The 22,929-nt window shown below is 44.7% G+C and overlaps 1 long non-coding RNA gene across 1 annotated transcript in view; it reads left to right on the forward strand.

Moving 5' to 3' along the window:
• Window positions 1-22,149, forward strand: part of LOC126940875 (uncharacterized) — an 80,804-nt gene extending 58,655 nt beyond the window's left edge. Inside the window, exon 3 of the long non-coding RNA XR_007720949.1 lies at window positions 19,678-22,149. This is a non-coding gene — a long non-coding RNA (uncharacterized LOC126940875). The remainder of the gene's footprint in view (window positions 1-19,677) is intronic.
• The last annotated feature ends 780 nt before the right edge of the window (window positions 22,150-22,929 follow it).

Genomic DNA, 22,929 nt, shown 5'->3' on the forward strand with positions numbered 1-22,929 from the left:
TCTCTTTGCTTGCAAAGGCTAATTTTTAGCAGCAGGTATGGCTAACAGAAGACTGGCTCTGTTAAACACCAGCTGTGTGACCTTAGACAAGTCACACGTGGGTCTCGAGTACCTCACGGGAAATGAAGACCTGTGACCTCGTAATGTTGCAGCTCACAATCTGCTCTTTGTATGTTATTTGAAGTGGCATGTGAGGTTCCAATGGTTAAAAAAAAAAAAAAAAAAAGCATTCACTCAAAATGTGTTGTAAACTGTGAAATGCTATACAATTGATCCTGTTCTAAGTTGAAATTGCTAGTCTCACTTTAATAATAAAAAATATTGTAACTGTTATTTTCTGGCTTCCTCTGGTGGGGGATGTGAAATACCACCAGCATTTATTTCATTTCGGCACACAGCTATCCTGCCACTGGCCTGGGTACATCATGTTCCTCATGATAGTCTGCTAGTAGGACTGCCTACTTTATCCATATAAATCTAGAATTTGGGCTTATTTGGAAATACTGGAGCTTGGAAGCTTCTTATTGCTTCGCTTCTGCGGAAAATTCCTCTTAAGTCAGTTCAAACAACTCCAGACCTGAAAAGGCTCAAATGATCTCTCCTGGGAGAAGACCAAAGCAAGCCCCAAATGTCAGCACCAACGTGGGAAGGAGAGCCCCTGCTTCTTGTACCTGGCCCTGCACTGGTCTGACCCAGAAGATGCCACGTCTAATGGTGTCTCCTTCACATCCTAGACTCACAGATTTGTGTACGTATTATTTCCTGGGAGATAGGAGGGAAACCTCCTGTTCTAACAAAAGGACCGAATAATCACAAACAAAGCAAGTTTCTGTTGGGGAGAAGTGGTGTCTTGTGGGGCCTCTTCATTGAGCTCTCACTGTAGTGCCGTGTGGACCAACAGGCCCTCACTGACTTGCGCCCGTGGAGTGAGCCTGCCTCTCTGAGGCTGAACTAATGTGGTTCAGTTGTCACCAGTTTAATTCAGCACACAAATGTGGAGCACTTGCTGTGTTCCTGGCATCAGCTAGACACTGCGGACTAAACGGCGAATACCCAGAGGGTGTTGCTCCCCTAGCAGGCTCTTCTACTCACAGCTGTAAACCATTACACCCCCAATGGGAAAAGTTATAAGTAACTACATATACAAAAACTATATATATACGTGTGTGTGTGTGTGTATATATATATACATATATAGTTAGTTTTCAGAAAGGTTAGACCGTTTCGCCTACCTACTCACACTAAATAAAGGTATCCTGTGAAATATTGGTTATTCAGAAATAGCGTCGCTGAGCCAGGTATGGTGGAACATGCCTGTAGTCCTAGCAACTCAGGAGGCTGAGGAAGGAGGATTGCTTGAGGCCGGGAGTTTGAGACCAGCCTGAGCAACATAGCAAGACCTCAGGCTGGGCGCAGTGGCTCACGCCTGCAATTCCAACACTTTGGGAGGCCGAGGTGGGTGGATCACTTGAGGCCAGGAGTTCAAGACCAGCCTGGCCAACATGGCGAACCCCTGTCTCTACTAAAAATACAAAAATTAGCTGGGTGTGGTGGTGTGCACCTGTAATCTCAGATACTTGGGAGGCTAAGGCAGGAGAATTGCTTGCACCTGGGAGGCAGAGGTTGCAGTGAGCTGAGATCGCGCCACTGCTCTCCAACCTGAACAACAGAGTGAGCCCCTGTCTCAAAAAAACAAAAACAAATGTAGCAAGACTTAATCTCTACAAAAATTAAAAAATTAAGCAGGCATTGGTGGTGCATGCCTGCAGTCCTAGCTACTCGGGAGACTGAGGTGGGAGGATCACTTGAGCCCAGGAGTTTAAGGTGACAGTGAGCTATGACTACACCACTGCACTCCAGCCTGGGTGACAGAGTGAGACCCCATCTCTAAAATTAAAAAAAAAAAAAGACAAAAAAATAGTGTTGCAATGTAGAAGTCAAAGCTTAAATACCCTTGTGAGCACTGCCTATGATACACCTAGTTACTGTCACAACAAATTGCAGGTGTTTATATGTGGCTTTCTACACACTTGGAAGGTGATTTCACGTGCATTGCAAGCCCTTCACTCTGCCACTGTCCAGATATGATGGCACATGCGATAAACCTTATGAGTTCAGTTACACTCATGGTACCATTTATGCTACTGAAATGTTGTCAAAAGATTTAGACTTTGTCCTAAAAATTTAAGAAAGCAAAGATTTCTGGATAATTCGTGAACCACAGATCTTCCACATTCTGGGCAAAGATGGACCATTAGTATACCGAGGTCAGAGGTCAATCTGTCTGTGATGGTTAATTTTAGGCGTCAACTTGACTGGGCTAAGGAATGCCCAGATAGCTGGTAAAGCATCCTCTCTGGGTGTGTCTGTGAGGGTGTCTGCCAAAGAGACTAGCGTTTGGATTACTAGACTGGGTAAGGATCAGACAGACATCATCCCACATGAGGGCCCAGATAGAACCAAAAGTCAGAGGAAGGACAGATTCTCTCCCTGTCTCTCCTTGAGCTTGTACATCCCATCTTCTCCTACCTTGGACATCAGAGTTCCTGGTTCTAAGAGCTTCGGACTCCAGGAGTTACACCAGCACCCCACCTCATTCTCAGGCCTTTGGCCTTGTACTAGGATTTACACCACCATCAGCTTGCCTGGTTCTCAGGCCATCAGGCTCAGACTGAATCACACCAACAGCTTTCCTCGTTCTCCAGCTTGCAGATGGCAGATCAGGGGACTTATTGGCTTCCACAAGCACATGAGTCAATTTCCACAATAAATCCCTTCTTACATATCTATAAATATTTTTGATTCTCTTTCTCTGGAGAACCCTAAGACAATGTCTCCACCTTACCCTAAGCTGAGCCTAGAACATGAGAAAGCATGACCTGGTGCCATGGCCGTCCAGAATCACAGAAGTGCAGCCAGAGGATGAGTCTCTGCCACTTGTCCAGAGGTTTCAAAGAGCTGCTGCAACATGCTGGCTCCCTCTGGATCCTCCCAGCTGCTGCTCCCACCATGCCAGTCTTTCATTCCAGGCACATCACGTGGCCAAAGCTGTTCACATGTGGCCTGGAGACCACATGGCTTTCTTAGCCTCTTCCTGAAAGCTGTATGAGGGTCAGGTTTTATCAACTCAGAAGGGTTAGCAGCTCAACCTGGATGATACAAGCTAAGTCTCAGCATCCAGTCACAGTTTTGGAGTCTTAGCTTCTGTTTCTGTGATGGTTGATATTGAGTGTCAACTTGATTGGATTGAAGGCTGCAAGGTATTGTTCCTGGGTGTGTGTGTGTGAGGGTGTTGCCAAAGGAGATTAACATTTGAGTCAGTGGCAAAGGCAGACCCACCCTCAATCTGGGAGGGCACAGTCTAATTAGCTGCCAGCGGAGCTAGGATAAAAGCAGGCAGAGGAATGTGGAAGGATTAGACTGCTTCGTCTTCTAGCCTACATCTTTCTCCTATGCTGAATGCTTCCTACCCATGAATATTGGACCCCAAGTTCTTCAGCTTTGGGACTCTTGGACCTTTGGTCACAGACTAGCTTCCTTGCTCCTCAGCTTGCAAATGGCCTGGGTTTTTTGTTTGTTTGTTTGTTTTTTGTTTTTTTTTTTTTTTGAGACAGAGTCTCGCTCTGTTGCCCAGGCTGGAGTGCAGTGACTCAATCTCGGCTCACTGCTAGCTCCGCCTCCCAAGTTCACGCCATTCTCCTGCCTCAGCCTCCGGAGTAGCTGGGACTACAGGCGCCGCCGCCATGCCCGGTTAATTATTTTGTATTTTTAGTAGAGACGGGGTTTCACCATATTAGCCAGGATGGTCTGGATCTCCTGATGTCGTGATCCACCCGCCTTGGCCTCCCAACGTGCTGGGATTACAGGCATGAGCCACCGCGCCCAGCCGCAAACGGCCTATTGTGGGACCTCACTTTGTGATCATGTGAGTCAATACTCCTTAATAAGTTCCCTTTTATATATACATCCATCCTATTAATTCTGTCCCTCTAGAGAACCCTGACTAATATCACCGCTTTTACTAACTCACTGGTACATCATGCCACCATGCTCAATCATAACGATTGCTCTTGTCAGGGATGATAGAGATTAAATCTCTACAAACCAGGAACTCTCTGGGAAGGTCACATGATTTTTTACCTTCAGTTTCCTTATCTGTGAAATGGGAATAGAAGCAAACCTCATTCTATTGCATTTCACTTTATTGCACAATGCAGATTCTATGTTTTGTATAAATTGAAGGTTCATGGCAACCCTGCCTCGAGTAAAACTATTGGAGCCATTTTTCCAACAGCACGTGCTTACTTTGTGTTTCTGTGTCACATTTTGGTAATTCTCACAATATTTCAAGCTCTGATTATTATCGTATCTGTTATGGTAATCTGTGATCAGTGATCTTTGATGTTGCTGTCGTAATTGTCTTGGGGCTCCACAAGTGGCACCCATATAAGACAGTGAATTTAATTGACAAATGTTGTGTGTTCTGACTGTTCCAATGACTGGCTGTTCCCTGTTTCTCTCTCTCTCTCTCTCTCTCTCTCTCTCTCTCTGTCTCTCTCTCTCCCCTTCTTCTCTCTCTCTCTCTCTCCCCCTCTCTCTCTCACCTCTCTCTCTCACTCTCACTTCCTGGCTTCCCTATTCCCTAAGACACAACAATATTGAAATTATGCCTATGAATAACACTACATTGGCCTCTAAGTGTTCAAGTGAAAGAAATAATCACATATCTCTCACTTTAAATCAAAAGCTAAAAATGAATGAAAAGTATTCATCTTCAGTAATCATCAGAGAAATGCAAATCAAAACCACAATGAGACAGCATCTTGCACAATCAGAATGGCTATTATTAAAAAGCCAAAAAATAATAGATGTTGGGGAGGCTGCAGTGAAAAGGGAACACTTATATACTGTTGGTGGGAATGTAAATTAGTTCAGCAATTGTGGAAAGCAGTTAGAGATTTCTCAAAGAACGAAAAACAGAATTACCATTCAATTCAGCAATCCTATTACTGCGTATATACATGCAAAGGAAAATAAATTGTCCTACCAAAAAGACTCATACACTTGTATGGTCATCACAGCAGTATTCGCAGTATCAAAGACATAGAATCAACTTAGATGCCCATCAATAGGTGATTGGATGAAAAAAAAGTGGTACACATACCATGGAATAATACACAGCCATAAAGAAGAATGAAATGGAAGCAACTGGAGGCCGCTATCCCAAGTGAATTAATGCAGGAACAAAAAACCAAATACTACATGTTCTCACTTATAAGTGGGGGCTAAGCATTGATACGTACCATGGACATAAAGATGGGGGGATGAAGACACTGGAAACTGCTAGATGAAAGACTAGGGGAGGGGGCCAAGGGCTGAAAAACTACCTATTGGGTACTATGCTCACTACCTGGATGATGGGATCATTTGTACCCCAAACCTCAGCATCATGCAATGTACCTATGTAACAAACCTTCACATGTACCTCCGGAGTCTATAATCAAAGTTAAAATCATCTTTTAAAAAGCTAGAAATGGTTAAGCTTAACGTGCATGGCATGTCAAATACTAGATGGGTCGAAAGCTAGGCCTTTTAACTCCAAACAGATAGCCAAATAATGAATGCAAAGGAAAAGTTCTTGAAGGAAATTAAGTGTTACTCCAGTGAACACATGAATCATAAGAAAGTGAAACAGCCTTTCAATTTATATGAAGAAAGTTGTAGTGGTCTGAACAGAAGATCAAACCAGCTACAACATTCCCTTAAGCCAAAGCCCAATACAGAAAAAGGCCCCGATTCTCCTGAATTCTGTGAAGGCTGAGAAAGGTGAAGACGTTGCAGAACAGTTTGAAGCTACCAGCGGTTGGTTCATGAGGTTTGAAGAAAGAACATACAAGTGCAAGGTGAAGCAGCACGTGCTAATGGAGAAACTTCAACAGGTTCTCCAGAAGCTCTAGCTAACATCACGGATGAAGGTGACTACACTAAGCAACAGTCTCAATGCATGTGAATAATATGGTTTGTCTGTCTCTCCACCCAAATCTTATCTTGAATTGTCGTTCCCATAATCCCCGCGTGTCATGGGAGGGACCCGATGGGAGGTAATTGAATCATGAGGGCAGTTACCCCCATGCTGCTGTTCTCATGATAGCGAGTTCTCACTAGATCTGATGGTTTATAAAAATAAAATAAAAATAGAAACTAGGACCAGCTACATAATTTTCAGGTTGCACTGCCAAATAAAAATACTGGGTGCTTTGTTGAAAATTCCTAAGAATGTTGAGATGTTGACAGTGGAGCATTAAACCAGGCATTGTTTAATCCCTTCTGGGCATGGGGTCCTCTGTGACTTCATAAAGCCGGACCTGATAGAAACATAAAGAGTATTTATATGTTAACTGGGGAATAGAATGCATGAAGTAAATGCGCTGTGGTTATGATTATGTAGTATATATGTGCATGTGCAAAGAACCTGGGAATTAACTCCAAGTCACCAAAATAGCTACTTTAAGATGGTAAGATTATGGAGTAGCAAAATCTTTCATGGTCTTTATATTATTTTTGTGGAAAAAAAGTTATTTAAAACAAAAACTTTTTGACCGGGCACAGTGGCTTACGCCTGTAATCCCAGCACTTTGAGAGGCCAAGGCAGGCGGATCATCTGAGGTCAGGAGTCGGAGACTCGCCTGGCCAACATGGTGAAACTCCGTCTCTACTAAAAATACAAAAATTAGGGCCGGGTGCGGTGGCTCATGCCTGTAATCCCAGCACTTTGGAAGGCCCAGGCGGGCGGATCACCTGAGGTCAGGAGTTTGAGACCACCCTGACCAACATGGAGAAACCCCATCTGTACCAAAAATATAAAATTAGCCAGGTATTGTGGCACATGCCTGTAATCCCAGCTACTCGGGAGACTGAGACAGGAGTATCGCTTGAACCCAGGAGGTGGAAGTTGCAGTGAGTCAAAATCTCACCATTGCACTCTAGCCTGCACAGCAAGAGCGAAACTCCTTCTCAAAAAAAAAAAAAAAAAAAAAAAGCCGGACGTGGTGGTGAGCAGACATGTAATCCCAGCTACTTGGGAGGCTGAGGCAGGAGACTTGCTTGAACCTGGAGGTGAGGTTGCAGTGAGCCGAGGTCGCTCCATTGCACTCTAGCCTGGGCAACAGAGCAAGACTGTGTCTCAGAAACAAAACAAAAACAAACAAACAAAAAAACTTTTAAAAATCGGGTGCCTTCACTCTGGACAAAGCCTGGGTGTGGAGCTGCTGCCATGCACCAGATGAGAACTGAGTCTGACGGCCAGTCAGGCCTCTTACCCTAGGATAAGGAAAGCCAAGGAGAAAACAACACACAAATAGTCTGTTGGTAAGGAGGAAAGACAATACCAAATGCAGTATGAAGTGGTGAAGATGCCTATGTTTGCCAAGTACCAAGGCTGGTAGCCTGGGTTCACTGAAAGAGCCTTAGGTTCAGAGTGGGTGGGGAGTTTCAGGCCAGGCCGGCCTGCCTGGAGCGCTCCGCAGGGCTGCCTTCTCAGGTTCTGGCCTCGGTCCTTTCAGGAAGAGTCTCAGAGCACAGAAACTGCTAATTGCTACCTAGTTGGAGCCTTATTTGGGCTTTGGAGGTGCTTCCATTCTTACCACATGAGACTTCACGAGGTGAAACCAGCGTCACCCACCGTGCAGACCCAGCTCCACTGCTCCCTCACAGCTGATGGGGTGCCCCCTGCTCTGCTCAGTCAGGAATGGTCACAAATATTCCAGGGTGCACAGAGTGACTGGCAGAGCCAGAGCCCTGGTCCCAGTCTGTGCACACCGCATCCAGCAAAATGAGCCACTATCACTGCCTCCTGGAGATTCGAACGCTGTGGCATTTCCCAGCGCACGGCCTCACGCTCTTCTCTAGTGGGTGCTTTGGGATATCCCTGTTTCTTTCCCCATCCTGGGGACCTTCCTGCCCCCTGCTTTAAGTTGGATGTTCAAGCTCTGGCTGAGGGCTCTACCGCTCAGCATGACACAGCCAGCGTGACAGGAGCCGAGTCACAGCCAGCTGAAGGGTGGCACAGTCAGAGGGCTCACTCCAAGCCTCTCGCCCAGCTGATAGAAGTCCCTCATCACACTGGTTGGCTGCTCATGGAGCCGCTTCCAGATTTAAGCACCATATAATAATAAACATTTTTTACTCAATTCTTAGCTAGGTCTGAAGTCACACAAGTTGGATTTTTCAATATTGTATTTTTAGTAGAGACGGGGTTTCACCATATTGGCCAGGCTGGTCTCCAACTCCTGACCTCAAGTGATCCTCCTACCTAGGCCTCCCCAAGTGCTGGAATGACATGCATGAGCCACCGCACCTGGCCACCCTTGGTTTATTTCTAACTCTATAGGAAAACTTATGTTTTCTCTCCTGTTTTCTTGATTGCCAACTACAGGTTTATCTGTGTTGTTTTTCAGAGAACTAGTTACTGGATTTGTCGATTCCTTTTTCTGTTTTGTAATTTATTTCTGCAGTTAACTTTGTTCCTTCTGTTCCGTTTGACATCTTTTGTTTTTCTTTCCCTAACGTTTTGAGCTGAATGTTTTATCCATTCATTTTTATTTATTTATTTTTAAATAAATATGTGACAAAGGTCGTGCGCGCTCCTCTGAGCACCCCTTTAACCAATTATTCTACTTTAATATGCAGTGTTCTTATTATCATTTTTATTTAGATATACATTAACTTGGGTTTTGATTTTTTTCTCTGAGCCATCATGGTTTAAAAAGAATTTTGTCATTTCCAAGTGGTTAATATTCACTTTGATTCTATTTATGTTGAAAATATGTGGTCTGACATTATAGGTTATATTTTTTCAATTTTTGTTAACTTATGATTTTCTTTGTGTCCTTAATGATATATTATGGTACCATGGGTCTAATTAAGAGGTTGTGCATTCTCTATTATAATGAAGTTCAGTGTATAACTCTTACACAACCTTATTAATTATATTATTCAGATCCTCCATGCTCTTAATTTTAGCCTATTTGCTCTGTCATGGTTGACAGTGGTCAATTAAATTTTCCTACTACTGGCCGGGCGCGGTGGCTTAAGCCTGTAATCCCAGCACTTTGGGAGGCCGAGACGGGCGGATCACGAGGTCAGGAGATCGAGACCATCCTGGCTGACACGGTGAAACCCCATCTCTACTAAAAAATACAAAAAACTAGCCGGGCGAGGTGGCGGGCGCCTGTAGTCCCAGCTACTCAGGAGGCTGAGGCAGGAGAATGGTGTGAACCCGGGAGGCAGAGCTTGCAGTGAGCTGAGATCTGGCCACTGCACTCCAGCCTGGGCGGCAGAGCGAGACTCCGTCTCAAAAAAAAAAAAAAAAAAAAAAAAAAAAAAAAATTTCCTACTACTATTATTTGTGTCCCTCTTTTTCTCAATTAACAGCTCCTGCCTTAAATTCAACCTTGTTTGATATTAATATTATCTCGATTTTTTTCCTATCATTTACTTGACCATTCTAAGATAATTTATTTAGCTTTGTATCTTATATAATACTCTGCAGTTTGGATTTGGCATTTTAATTTTTATTTTAATATTTATTTTCTTGTAGTAAGTGAGTTTATCCCACTGACACAACATATTTTTGGTATAAATTATCTGAACCTATTTTAGTTTTGGGGGTGGTTGATAATAGATATACATAAATAATAAATAAATGATTCCAGTCATTGTAACTTCCATCCAGAGACTGAAACAGGTTATGATAGTGTCTGGGGTGGGGGAGTTCTTTAGCTAGGATGCTCAGAGAGGTTTCTCCAAGGAGATGATACTTTAGCTTATTCAATAAATTCAACAAGTACTTTTTGATTGTCTATATATGGCAAACTTTTACTGGGTACTGGGAATATGGCAGTGAACATTTCTGCCCTTGGAGAGTTTACATAATAATGAGACCTGGACCATGAGATGTTAGTGCTGAGATAGAGGCAACTGGGTAAATCTCTGCCAAAAAAGAACTTTCCAAAGGAGAAGAAATATCACGTGCAAAGGCCCTGAGATGGGAAAGAACAGAGTGTTCAAGGAACATAAGGTTATGACTCGAGCCTAGCGAGGAGAGAAGTGAGTGGAGGGAGGTGAGTGATGGAGGCAGGCAGGAGCCAGATTACAGAGGCATTTGGCACGGGAAATGACAGCTCTTTATTACAATTATCCTGGAAAGCACTGGATCTGATTTACATTTAAGAAAGATCACTTTGGCTTCTCTTTGAGTAGGGCGAGAGTAAAGAGAGGAAGTCCAGCCAGATGGCATTGGAATAATTTCAGGTGAGAAATAATAGTGATTTCAACTAGAGTTGTAGACATGAGGATGGTGAGAAGCAGACAGCTTTGGTGTATATTTTGATAAATTGTACTGATAGATTGAATAAGGTAAGGAGAGGAATCAAGGATGACCAAGGGTCCCTGAAGCCTACAGCTGAGCGAATGAGCACTGACGATACTGAATTGTAATAGGGGGCAGCTGCAGGGGCTTCAGCATGCAAGCAGTGGAAGGGGAGCCAGCAGCTCTGCGAGGGGCGAGCTGGGCATTTTGTTGTCTTTTTGTGGTTGCTTTCCACTTCAAGTTCTGTCTTTTCCAATACACTCCTCTTTTTTCTTCCCCCAAGCATTTTTTACTTGGGAAGTTTACATTCTTCTTTCCATTATTTAAGCTGTTCTCTTTAGAACATTCAGTGACGTGCCTAAATGTTTGTTTCTCAATATATCAGGTTCAAAATAGAAGTAGAAGCTATAGACCATCCACTGCAAGAAATGGAGAAATTAGATCTCTTTCCTTTCTTTGCCTCCAGTTTTCAAAGGAAAATAGCATCCCTGCTGTGGAGAGAATGGGGCATCAGGGAGATCGATGGTTGCTTTGGAGTGTTTGCTAGAGGAAGGGTACCCAGACAGCTAGAGGAAGGGTACCCAGACAGCTGGGAAAACATTATCTATTCTCAAGGTGTCAGTAGGCACTGCACACATCCCTCTGCTGCTGAAAGGGAAATCCAGGTGGTTTGGTACTCGATGAGGATGATTGGGCTGTCCCAGCTGTGCCTGTGAGGGTGTTTCCGGAGGAAGATGGCGTGGCCCTCGATGTGGTGAGTACCTTCCAATTGGCTGAAGACCCAGATGGAACACAGAGGCAGAGGAAGGGCGGATGCTTGCTCTCTCTTCTACAGTGAGGACGCCATTCTTCTCCGGCCCTTGGATATCAGAACTCCAGGTTTTCCAGCCGTTAGACTGCAGAACTCACACCAGCGGGCCCCCGAGCACTCAGGCCTGTGGCCTCCCTGATTCTGAGGCCTTCAGACTCAGACTGAGCCACCCTACCAGCTTCCCTGGGTCTCCAGCCTGCAGCCAGCCTAGCATGGGACTTCTCAGCCTCCATAATCAAGTGAGCCCATTCCTTCTAATAAATTCCTTTTCATCTATCTCTCGATATATTTCTTACCAGTTCTGTCCCTCTGGAAAACCCTAACTAAAACAGGACCTAATGATACCTAAAGTCACCATCTCCTCTTGTGTTGCAAGGCAGTAAAGACTAATGAAAGACCCCATACCCTATACATGCAGGCTCAGATCTCTCAAAAGTGAAGGTCTGAGTAACCCAATGGAGTAAAGGACCCCAATTGTTGAGGTGCTGGCTAAAAACAAGGAGACCTGGTATGGTTTGGCTGTACACTCACCCAAATCTCATCTTGAAGTGTATCTCCCAAAATTCCCATGTGTTGTGAGAGGGACCCAGTGGGAGGTAATTGAATCATGGGGGCTGGTCTTTCCTGTGCAATTCTCATGGTAGTGAATAACTCTCATGAGATCTGATGGTTTTAAAAAGGGGAGTTTCCCTGCACAAGCTCTCTCTCTTTGCTTGGTGCTGTCGTGTAAGATGCAGCTTGCTCCTCCTTGCCTACCACCATGATTATGAGGCCTCCCCAGCCATGTGGAACTGTAAGTCCATTAAACCTCTTTTTCTTCCCAGTCTCAGGTATGTCTTTATCAGCAATGTGAAAACAGACTAATACAGGAAGCCAGAATGAGTGGTGAAGAAGGAAACTCTTAATAGTTTTGTAACCTGTTGCAGAAACGGGGCCTACTACATCCACCCATATTTCAAATTAATATGTGGGATATTGGTTGGTGGTAATGAACTTTACAATTTAATCCACAAGTTGCAGATCACAAAATGAGTTTAAAAGAAGTTAAGGAAGAAAGTATAGCACCCTGAGATATGGGGCCTGGGTCTGTGTGAATATATGAGAGACTTTGGTTTGTCTACCTTTACAAAAGGTATGAGTGTCAGTTTGGTTGTATGACCAATTGTTGCAGTATATAAAAGAAAGCATTTCTTTTTCTTTTTTTTTTTTAGCTGTAAATGTTAAAAGAAGAGGGTGTATATTAGTTATCTCTTGCTCTTTACAAATTATCCCCAAACTTAGAGGTTTGAAACAACAAACAGTATCTTACAATTTCTGAAACTCAGGAATCCGGGAGCAGCTTCTATAGATGGTTGTGATTCAGTGTTTTTTCTTAGGTTAAAGTCAGGATGTTGGCTGAAGCTGCCATCATCTGAAGGCTTGACTGGAGCTGGAGGCTCCTCTTCTGAGATGGTGCCTTCCCATGCTGCTGGCTGGATACCTCAGTTCCCACCCTGCAGACCTCTGCATAAGGCCTCTTGGGTATCCTCACAACATAGCAGCTGGCTTCCCCCACAGCAGGCAAGTCAGAGAGAGAACAAGGAGGAAACCTTGATGCCTTTTACATTTTAGTCTCAGAATCAATGCACCTTCACTTCCATGGTATCCTGATCATTAGAAGCAAGTCACCAAACACAGCCCACACTTAAGGGGAGTGGCTCCACCTCTGAAGGGAGGCGTGTTGATGAGTTGAGGATTCTGAATCCCCACAGGGCATATGACCTGGGCAGTCTGGGTACATTTGCATTCTTTTTAACCACTTAGCATCAGAGCAACATGCCTATTTGAGGGGACGCACCCATTGTGGGGAATACCCCGTCCTTGTTTTCTTTTTAACCACTTAGCATCAGAGCAACATGCCTATTTGAGGGGACGCACCCATTGTGGGGAATACCCCGTTCTTGTTTCTGGCAGCTAGGACTCAGCCCATTACCTAAGCACAGGCTCAAATAAATCCATGCGTTAGGCATTGAACCTTCAGGGAATGCTTCGTAAGTGTGGGGCTGGGTGAGGACGAAGTCATGGCAGTGGTAACAGTAGCTCCACCCACACTCCTGGGCGTCATCGGGGGCTTGAGGAAACGATGCTCCCGCACCCGCCTATTGACCATTCCCATGCAGGCATTGGCTCTACCCTCTGCCCAGCCTTTCCTGGCTTCTGCCTGTTTTCCCAGCCTTCCTGACAACACAATGAGCTCACCAATATCCTTCCAATTATTTTCTTTTCTGCCTGTTCGCCAGGGTCCGTGAGTGATGGGCAAAGAGAACTTTGCGGCAGGTTTCCTGTCAGATGCACTGACAAGAAACTGCACTAGAAAACCTACGCTAATATTTTACATTATTCTTCCCGGTGTTTGAAATTAGATTTGAATTTAATTTAAATGCATCAGCAAGTGTTAATGACCCTCAAGGCAGTCCAGATATATCTGGAGTGTGTTAGCTTACTAACAATTTTTTTTTTTTTTTTTTTGAGATGGAGTGAGCCGAGATCGCATCACTGCACTCCAGCCTGGGCGACAGAGCGAGACTCCATCTCAAAAAGCAAACAAACAAACAAACAAAAAAACAAACAAAAAAACACTAATGCTCAGGGTGGAATGAAAGACTGCCGTGGGCTGCCATGGAGTTATATTATATATTCTGTTTTAATTAACACCAAATACAACTCAATTTGTAGGGAAGAAAAAATATATTGTGATTTATATGTATGTTCATGTTTACTTGTATGTATTCATACTTCTGTACTTTTAAGTGTTTTCAAAATTATTTGTAATCCTAAAACTAATGACTCATGCAAAAAACAAAAAAAGCTTGTTGATTAGGTCATAGAGGATCAGATTCAATTCTTCGTATTCTTCAATTACAGACCCACTAGGAAATTTTCCCAAACTGTAAACTGCACGCAGCAGATGGAAGCTCTCATTGTCTCTCAAATTATTGAGTAAAATGATCTGCGTGAGTCAGGGTTCAACCAGACCAGCGGGAGATATGTATGAGGAGCTTTGTTGGAAGGAATTGGCTTAGTCTATTGTGGGCCAGGCTGGGCAAGTCTGAAATTTGAGGGCTAGGCCAGCATTCTTGTCACAGGCTGATCTGCCGACCACAAGTAGACTTTCTTCTTCAAGGAAGCCTCAGCGCTGCTTTTTAGGGCCTTTCACCTGTTTGAATCGAGCCCACCCAGATTATCTAGGATCATCTCCCTTACTTAACGTCAACTGCTCTTGGACTTTAATCATATCTACACAGTATCTTCACAGCAACTCCTAGATTACTGTGGAATTGAATAACTGGACGGTAGACTCGCCAAGCTGAATGTCAGAAAACCACTGCGCTCTTCCTCAGCTCTGAACTCCAGAGGGCCACTTTAAGGCAGCCGTGCTAGAAGTCTGTGCCTTCAAGTTCTGTCCTGGCTGGCTTGCTTCTTTCGATCTTTCTTTCTTTCTTTCTTTCTTTCTTTCTTTCTTTCTTTCTTTCTTTCTTTCTTTCTTTCTTTCTTTCTTTCTTTCTTTCTTTCTTTCTTTCTTCTTTCTTTTCTTTCTTTCTTTCTTTCCTTCCTTTCTTTTCTTTCTCTCTCTTTCTTTCTTTTTCTTTCCTCTTTTTTTTCTTTTCTTTCCTTTCTTTCTTTCCTTTCTTTTATTTCTTTCTCTCTCTCTTTCCTTCCTTCTTCTCTTCCCTTCCTTCTTCCCTTCTCTTCCCATTCCCTGCCCTGCCCTTCCCTGCCCTGCCCTCCTTCCTTTCTTTCTTTCTTTTTTGAGATGGAGTCTCGCTCCGTCACCCAGGCTGGAGTGCAGTGGCGCGATCTCTGCTCACTGCAACCTCCACCTCACAGGCTCACGCCATTTTCCTGCCTCAGCCTCCCGAGTAGCTGGGACTACAGGCACCCACCACCATGTCCGACTAATTTTTTTTTTTTTTAGTAGAGACGGGGTTTCACTGTGTTAGCCAGGATGGTCTCGATCTCCTGACCTCGTGGTCCACCCACCTTGGCCTCCCAAAGTGCTGGGATTACAGGCATGAGCCACCGCGCCCGGTCAAATTCTGTCCTGGCTTTCTAATTCAGGAGTTACTGTTCCTGCCAAAAGCTCTGACCATAACCTTGTAACTCAGTGTCCTCATAGGAGCACAAGACGTAGAATCCAATACAGACTTGGTTATGAGGAGAGAGAATACATCCAGAAAAACCCCGCAAAGCTGTGGATTAACAAGGGAATGTAGAAATAATTCTCTAAGGCCGGGTGCAGTGGCTCATGCCTGTAATCCCAGCACTTTGGGAGGCCGAGGCAGGTGGATCACTTGAGGTCAGGAGATCGAGACCATCCTGGCCAACATGGCGAAACCCCACCTCTACTAAAATTACAAAAATTAGCCAGGTGCGTTGGTGGGTGCATGTAATCCCAGCTACTCAGGAGGCTGAGGCAGGAGAATTGCTTGAATCCAGTGGAGGTTATAGTGAGCTGAGATCGTGCCATTGCACTCTGGCCTGGGCGACAGAGTGAGACTCCGTCAAGAAAGAAAGAGAGGAGAGAGAGAGAGAGAGAATCCTCTGATTCTTTTCATCTGCCCACTCACTGCAGTCAATTTTTCAACTGAAGAATGAAAAGATTCTTTTCTATCCCTTTCCTCTTCTCCCAGGGAGGATGGCTTCGTGTAACTGACACACTGACACCTGAGGTCCATGGACAACAGTGTACTTCTTTTGCAAGTCTAAAAACAAAGAGTTGTTGCCCAGAGGGAAGGGGAAAAACAGAGTCAACTCCTACTAGAGTTTTCTGTGTAAAATTTGAACAAAAGTTGCAAGTTGGCAGCGATTAGCATGGAGGCAAGAGCAAACACACAAAAGAAGGTTAGGAAGAAAGATGGGGAGAGCTGGAGAGGAAATGGCATCACCAAATGGCCAAATGGTATCGTTTGAACAGTCAAACTAAAGCCAACCGCTGCTGGCCCCTGGACCCCCACTTCTGTAAGAGGAAGACTGAGATTTCACTGGGGAAAGCCAGTTTTCATAGTTTTTCTGTTATTTTAAGAATAAGAAATGTGGCTGCTCAGACAAAGCAGTACCTACCACGACGTCTGTCCCGCCTGCCTCAGCAGACTGCTATGTGAATTAAATGTGGTAATGGACACCTATAACCAAGGTTCCAAAATAAGGAGTTTTAAGGTAGTGCCCAGCACAGTGCCTTGCATGGCAAAGCTGTACGGGAAACGTGTGCTTAATTGTACTTAATTATTAATACACCACAACATGCCTTAAGCAAACAGTTTCTTTACAAATTTTTGTCTTTTCCTCACATAAGAGCAAACAAATATTTGAAATATTTGTTTTTTATTCATGAAAACTGATAAATTTGATTTTTTTCTTTAAAAGAACACTATTGTTTGTAAATTCACCATTTTCATTGAAATATGTATTTCCACTTACGGAAAGATTTTAAAAAATGGATTAAGCAAGTTATAGCTGTATTTGTAGCACTATGCTAGTCCATCAAACTTGAAAAATGCAGACGTTACTTTGAACAATCAACTTACTGGCTCACTTTGCTTAAACAAGGAGGAAACTGTGGATCCACAAAACTGGAAAAAATTATGTTATGCCCCAAGTGAACCTTGCAAGGTCATCAAAGACCATCTCTCTGCTTCAGGGCAGCGTAAATTGAAACCACCCATGAGAGATGAGTGTCGGCCTCGCCTGTCATGCCACCTGCTCCTCATTAATCAGAAATGACATCTGGAGGCAAACGTGCCCTCGCCAATTCTGGAAGGCATTCTGGTGCATGATGACAGCATTTTTCCTTTGATTACGAAAGTGAATTGTACTTATTCAAGTTTTGCAAGAGCGGAGTATGACTTCATGTGAACTATGGAAAACTGCTTCCTATTCTCTTTTATGCCATTAAATAAGCCTTACTTGTTTGTAAAGAATTGTTTGCCATAATAACTGAACTATTACACTTTACCACTTTTAGAAAGATTAACATTAATCTGGAGGCAGCTGTCACAGTGATTAAGCAGAGAGACAATTCCTTGATTGAATGCCCAGCTTCATCCCTTAGCTGGGTGACCTCGTGCAAAGTAACTGCCCTCTCTGTGTCAGGATTCGCTCATCTGTCAAGGGAAGTGTATTAATCACGTTTTTTATTTTCTGTATTTTATAATGCTTTGACATGTTGGGGGCCTTGCTGGCCGGGGAGAGACAGCCCCTCCCATGGCTAATTCCTAGAGAGAGCTAACGACTTGACCCTGTGCATGCCTTTCACATGCAAACTAATCAGTCCAAAGTCCATGTCTCCAACCACCTCCTTTACCACATTTGCACACACCAAGCCCATATTTCTCCTATCCTAAATCACCCCGGGATCAGGCCCCAGACACCTAGAGACCTCCCCCATTGCCCCAAGCACACTGAAATCATTCAACACGTGCCATCCCAAATGTGCTCCAACTTGCCTCCCCCGCCTCACCTATTTCTTCCCTCAAAAACTACAAGGGCTCTGGACATGTTTTCTTCTTCCCTCCTGCTGCCTCCTGCTGGACCCTAGCACTTCCCGGGTGGCCCTGCACAGCTTGGCAGCTGTCAGTCATGAAACCCATGAAGCCAACAGTGGTGTTGGCCTCTTGTATGGATCACTCAGTCCTCTTCATAAATTAAATTCTGGGTGCAGGTGAAATGGGGATATATTGGTGGTTCCCACCTCCCGGTCTGGGATGAGGATGAAGCAGTTTCACGTGTGTGAAGCTTGCAGCACAGCCCCACATGGCTCCACTCAAGGGTCTAGAATAAGGCCTGTCTGCACTGCACTGGCTTAGGCCCTTCTCATTTGTCACCCAACAGCCTCCCTGACTCCCTATTTTGCCAGTTCTGTCCTCCTTACAATACTCATTTTCTTTCTCTCTGATTTGCATACTCCTCCCTCCCAAGAGTCTGTCACTGGTAGACCATGACCAAGGGCATCGATTTCTCCCAGAGGCCCTGAGGCTCGCCCATGCGCTCATCTCCTCCTTGCTCTGCACTCACACCTGCCCAATGATGATTTGTTGGAAAGCACATAGCCGGCTGACCGTAGCATTATCTTTAAATGCAAGCAAGACATCCCTTTTTTTTTTTTGAGACAGTTTCACTCTTGTTGCCCAGGCTGGAATGCAACAGCGTGATCTCTGCTCACTGCAGCTTCCACCTCCCAGGTTCAAGCGATTCTCCTACCTTAGCCTTTCGAGTGGCTGGGATTGCAGACGCCTGCCAATATGCCCAGCTAATTTTTGTTATTTTTTTGTAAAGATGGGGTTTCGCCATGTTGACCAGGCTGGTCTCGAACTCCTGACCTCAGGTGATCCACCCACCTTGGCCTCCCAAAGTGCTAGGATTACAGGCATGAGCCACCACGCCAGGCCCTTTTTTTTTTTTTTTTTTTTGTGGAGACAGGGTCTTGCTCTGTGGCCCAGACTGGAGGGCAGTGGCGCCATCTTGGCTCACTGCAACTTCTGCCTTCTGGGTTCAAGTGATTTTCCTGCCTCAAACTCCCAAGTAGCTGAGACTACAGTCATGTGCCACCACACCCGGCTAATTTTTGTATTTTTTAGTAGAGACAGGATTTCACCATGTTGGCCAGGCTGGTCTTGAAATCTCAACCTCAAATGGTCCACCCACCTTGGCCTCCAAAAGTGCTGGGATTACGGGTGTGAGCCACCGTGCCCAGTACAACTTTTTTTTTTTTTGAGACAGAGTCTCGCTCTGTCGCCCAGGCTGGAGTGCAGTGGCTCAATCTCGGCTCACTGCAAGCTCCGCCTCCCGGGTTCAGGCCATTCTCCTGCCTCAGCCTCCCGAGTATCTGGGACTACAGGTGCCCGCCACCATGCCCGGCTAATTTTTTTGTGTTTTTAGTAGAGATGGGGTTTCACCGTGTTAGCCAGGATGGTCTCGGTCTCCTGACCTCGTGATCCGCCCGCCTCGGCCTCCCAAAGTCAAACAACACACTCTTAATAACACTTACTACAAAAAATCCTGCAACAGCAGCATTCACCAGATGCTCAAGTGGTCCTTTCATATGTCAGGAGCTGTACGAGGTCTTGGGTTTACTGAGAAAAGAAGAGCATTGTTGCACCCCAGGAAGTACAGTCCAGTGAGGGAGACAGGCATGTAAGTTACTCTCTGTGGTGATAAGGAAATGGTAGAGGGGCCCTTGGGTGCGTTGGGCATGTAGGTGGGCACCTAGTCCCGGGTGAGAATCTTCCCCAGGAAAGTTTGCCTGCTAATAGATCTATGGACTCTTTAGGGATGGACAGAACATTTTTCACTCAAGTCACAACCCTGTGCTTATCCAACGTGCTCTGACCCCATGCACTTCCCCAGCCTCTCCTCTAAGCACCCTTTGCTCTCCCACCCAAGAACGCCCCTGTGGGCTCTCTCAAGTTCCTTCTCTCACACTTACCCTCTTCATGACTCTCCTTTTCTCTCTCACCTGCAGGCTTTCACCAATGTCGCTCCCTCTGGCCCACACGAGTCCCCGGACCTCCCGCTGAAACAAATGGGTCTCTGGAGACCCTTGGTCTCCATCTGCACCAAGATCGTGCCAGCGCCCTCTCTCAGGCTTCCTTAGCATCCCCACTGACCCGTGTTCTCCCCTCCACCACAACAGTGACAGTGCCATGGCTTCAGGGAACATGACGCTGATGCCCAGGAGTGGTTCATTTCAGATGCCTGACAAATAGGGATAAATGTAGCTTTTTGATTAGTAATATCACAATTCTGTGTTTCCACTTGAACAACAGTACAAACAGAATGACAAGTCCCTTGTACTCCGTAATTCGTCATCTATCTAAGGTGCAATTTGCTAGGGATTTAGGTTTATTCACCATCTGAAAATCAGAAAACTATTATAGGCTAAACCTTCCCAAGTCCCCAAGCACAGCAGGATTTCTGGAGGAGTCAACTTTGGTGTATTCAAGAGGACAATGGGGCTTTTTATGTCTCTAAAACTCACTGTACCATGCTTGGTATAACATATGTACAATATATTTAGACATTAACCAACCTTTTTGTATGGCAGGTCTATTAGTCAGACTTTTCCAGAGAAACGGAATCAATGGGAGATAGGTAGATAGAAATATAGACAGATTTATTATGGGAATTGGCTCGTGTGACTGTGGAGGCTGAGAAGTTCCACCATCTGCCATCTGAAAGCTGGAGACCAGGAAAGCCGGTGGTGTGATCAGTCCATATCCAAAGGTCTGGCAACCAGGGGAGCTGACAGTGGACTTCCCAGGTCAAAGCCAAAGGTAGGAGAACCTGGGGGCTACTGGCATCAGTCCTGGAATCCAAAGGCCTAAGAACCGGAAGATCTGCTATCCGAGGACAGGAGACAGATGTCTGCACTCAAACAGAAAAAGAATTCACCCTTCCTCAGCCTTATTATTCTAAGCGGGCCCTCCATGAATGTGACGATGCCCACCCATGTTGGTGGGGGTGGATCTTCTTTACTCAAAGTCTGCTGGTCCCCATGCTAATCTCTCCAGATGTGCCCTCACAGACACACCCAGAGATGATGCTTTTCCGGCTACCTGGGCATCCCTTAGCCCAGTCAGACTGACACTTAAAATTGACTACCACAGCAGCAACAACAATAACGAAGCGAAATTGAGTGTGCTGGTCAACTGTGAGTCAGTCTACGCATGAGCACATGCCTACAGAGGGACCATGGGCACCCTAAATCTGGCCAGGCTCAGGACTCCTCATTTGTCCCCATCTCTCTGGCTTATTCGAGACAAGTGTCCTTCCTTCTCCCCAGACCTATCCTAAGCTAGCTGAACACCCTGCCACAAGCAAGAAAAAAGAATGCCTCCAAATTGAACAGCAAGTGGCAATTAATACAGACATCCCCACGTATCCCCAACTTAGTGATTCCCCCTCCCTGATGGGCTAGAACCTGTTCCTGACATCATGGTGGGGAGTCACCAAGGTCACCACTATCATCAAGTGCCAGAGCCCGGAGAAGTGGGGAGCACTGCACCCGACGAGGCATGGCTCCAGAGCTGACAGCCTGGGTTTGATTCTAGTCTCTGGCACTCCCAGCTGTGTGAACTGGGACACGTTAACTAGCTTAGTGGGTCCTGATTCTTTATCTGAAGATGTTTGATAATGAGGAAACTTTTTTAGTAAGATTTATTTAGGTGAGCCAACGATGATTAAGTACTGAGAAGAGTGCCGAGCACCCAGCGAAACTCATCACCCAGCTATGATTATGACCACCACCATCACTCAATTAGCAAGTTCTCTTAGTTTCAAGGAAACTAACTCAAACCAGTGTAGGCAAAATGGGGGGAAAAATTGGTGTCAGGAATTACTAAAAGCAGAGCTCAAAATGCTTTTTTTGAGGTTCCCCCGCCACCAGTGCCACACCTCGCACTGAGTTCTAGAAATAGAAAGCAGAGGAGTGCAAGGTGTCATGAGAAAGGGAAGCTCACAAACTGACTTGGTGATTGTGGCCTGTGTGCACCTGACGCACTGCCAAGTGCTGGGGGAACAGAGAGGGGAAATCTGCTCTGCCTGTGGGGCTTGGGTGTCAATGAAAAGTTATGGGATATTCCCAAGAATGGCTTTTGTGCACCAAAATATTACTCAAAGGTTGTTTTTTTATTAATATTCATTTTACTTAAAATACGAATTTTTAAATCTCATCTTTCCTTTAGCATTTAATTGAACTTACAAGCTTACTATTTCATAAATAGTACGACTCTAGCAAATTTTAGCCATCTCTGCTAAGAAAACATTTACAACTTAATTGGATTGCCATAAATAGCTCAAACCTACCTGTAAAATACTCAACTTTCAAGGGCTATAATTTGATAACAAAAATCTTAAGTACTTAAAAAACTCCTACAAATCTAATAAACTTATAAATATAAGGATTTTTAAGTATCTTAAATGCATATCGCTTTAATAAGACTTCAATATAAAACAAGTCAATGTGAGTTATTTAATAACATATTTGTAATAGAATCATAATGATAATCTGTTACTCCAATGTGCCAATTTCTTTAAACACTGTGAATTCTTAAAACACCAGATATGCACAGCTTATTTCTCAGCACCAACTATCATTACCGGAAGGTTGATGGGTTTCATCTCCTTAAATATTTCTATATTTAATCCACAACCTTCTTATAGTTAAGAAATGCATACCCACTAAGAAGACAGTTATGTAATCCCAATAATTTTGGAATAACTTTTCAGCTTGATGAGGTGCCCAACAAGCAGAGCTATGGGCTGGGACCTGAGCCCAGAGGCTGGACACACCCAGACCCGTTGTTCCATGTCCCCATCTAGCAGGCTGAGCCACATAGAGATGGACTCGACCCTTGTAGGAAGAGACATTCATGGAGCTCACATTCTTAGACCTGGGGTTCCCTCATCCCCTTATCTGATCCTTTTAATCACTCATGAGCATCTACAACTGCCTATCAGGATGCTATATCACCTAATGACATTTTGTGTGTGATATCCAAATCAGGTAAGGACACCCCTTCTGTGATCCCATAGAACAAAAGAACAGACACTGAGAAGGCCTCGGGGAGACGGAGGAATTGGGGCTGTGTTTCTCCTCACACCAATACTTTAATGCCCGGGTCTTCCTGCTTTCTACTAGCTGTTCAGGGTCCCACTGGGCTGGACCCAGTGGTATGCTGGAACTGGCTGTGCACATTTCTATCCAATCCTGCTT

This window comes from Macaca thibetana, chromosome 17 (genome assembly GCF_024542745.1).
Source record: "Macaca thibetana thibetana isolate TM-01 chromosome 17, ASM2454274v1, whole genome shotgun sequence".
Classification (NCBI taxonomy): domain Eukaryota; kingdom Metazoa; phylum Chordata; class Mammalia; order Primates; family Cercopithecidae; genus Macaca; species Macaca thibetana.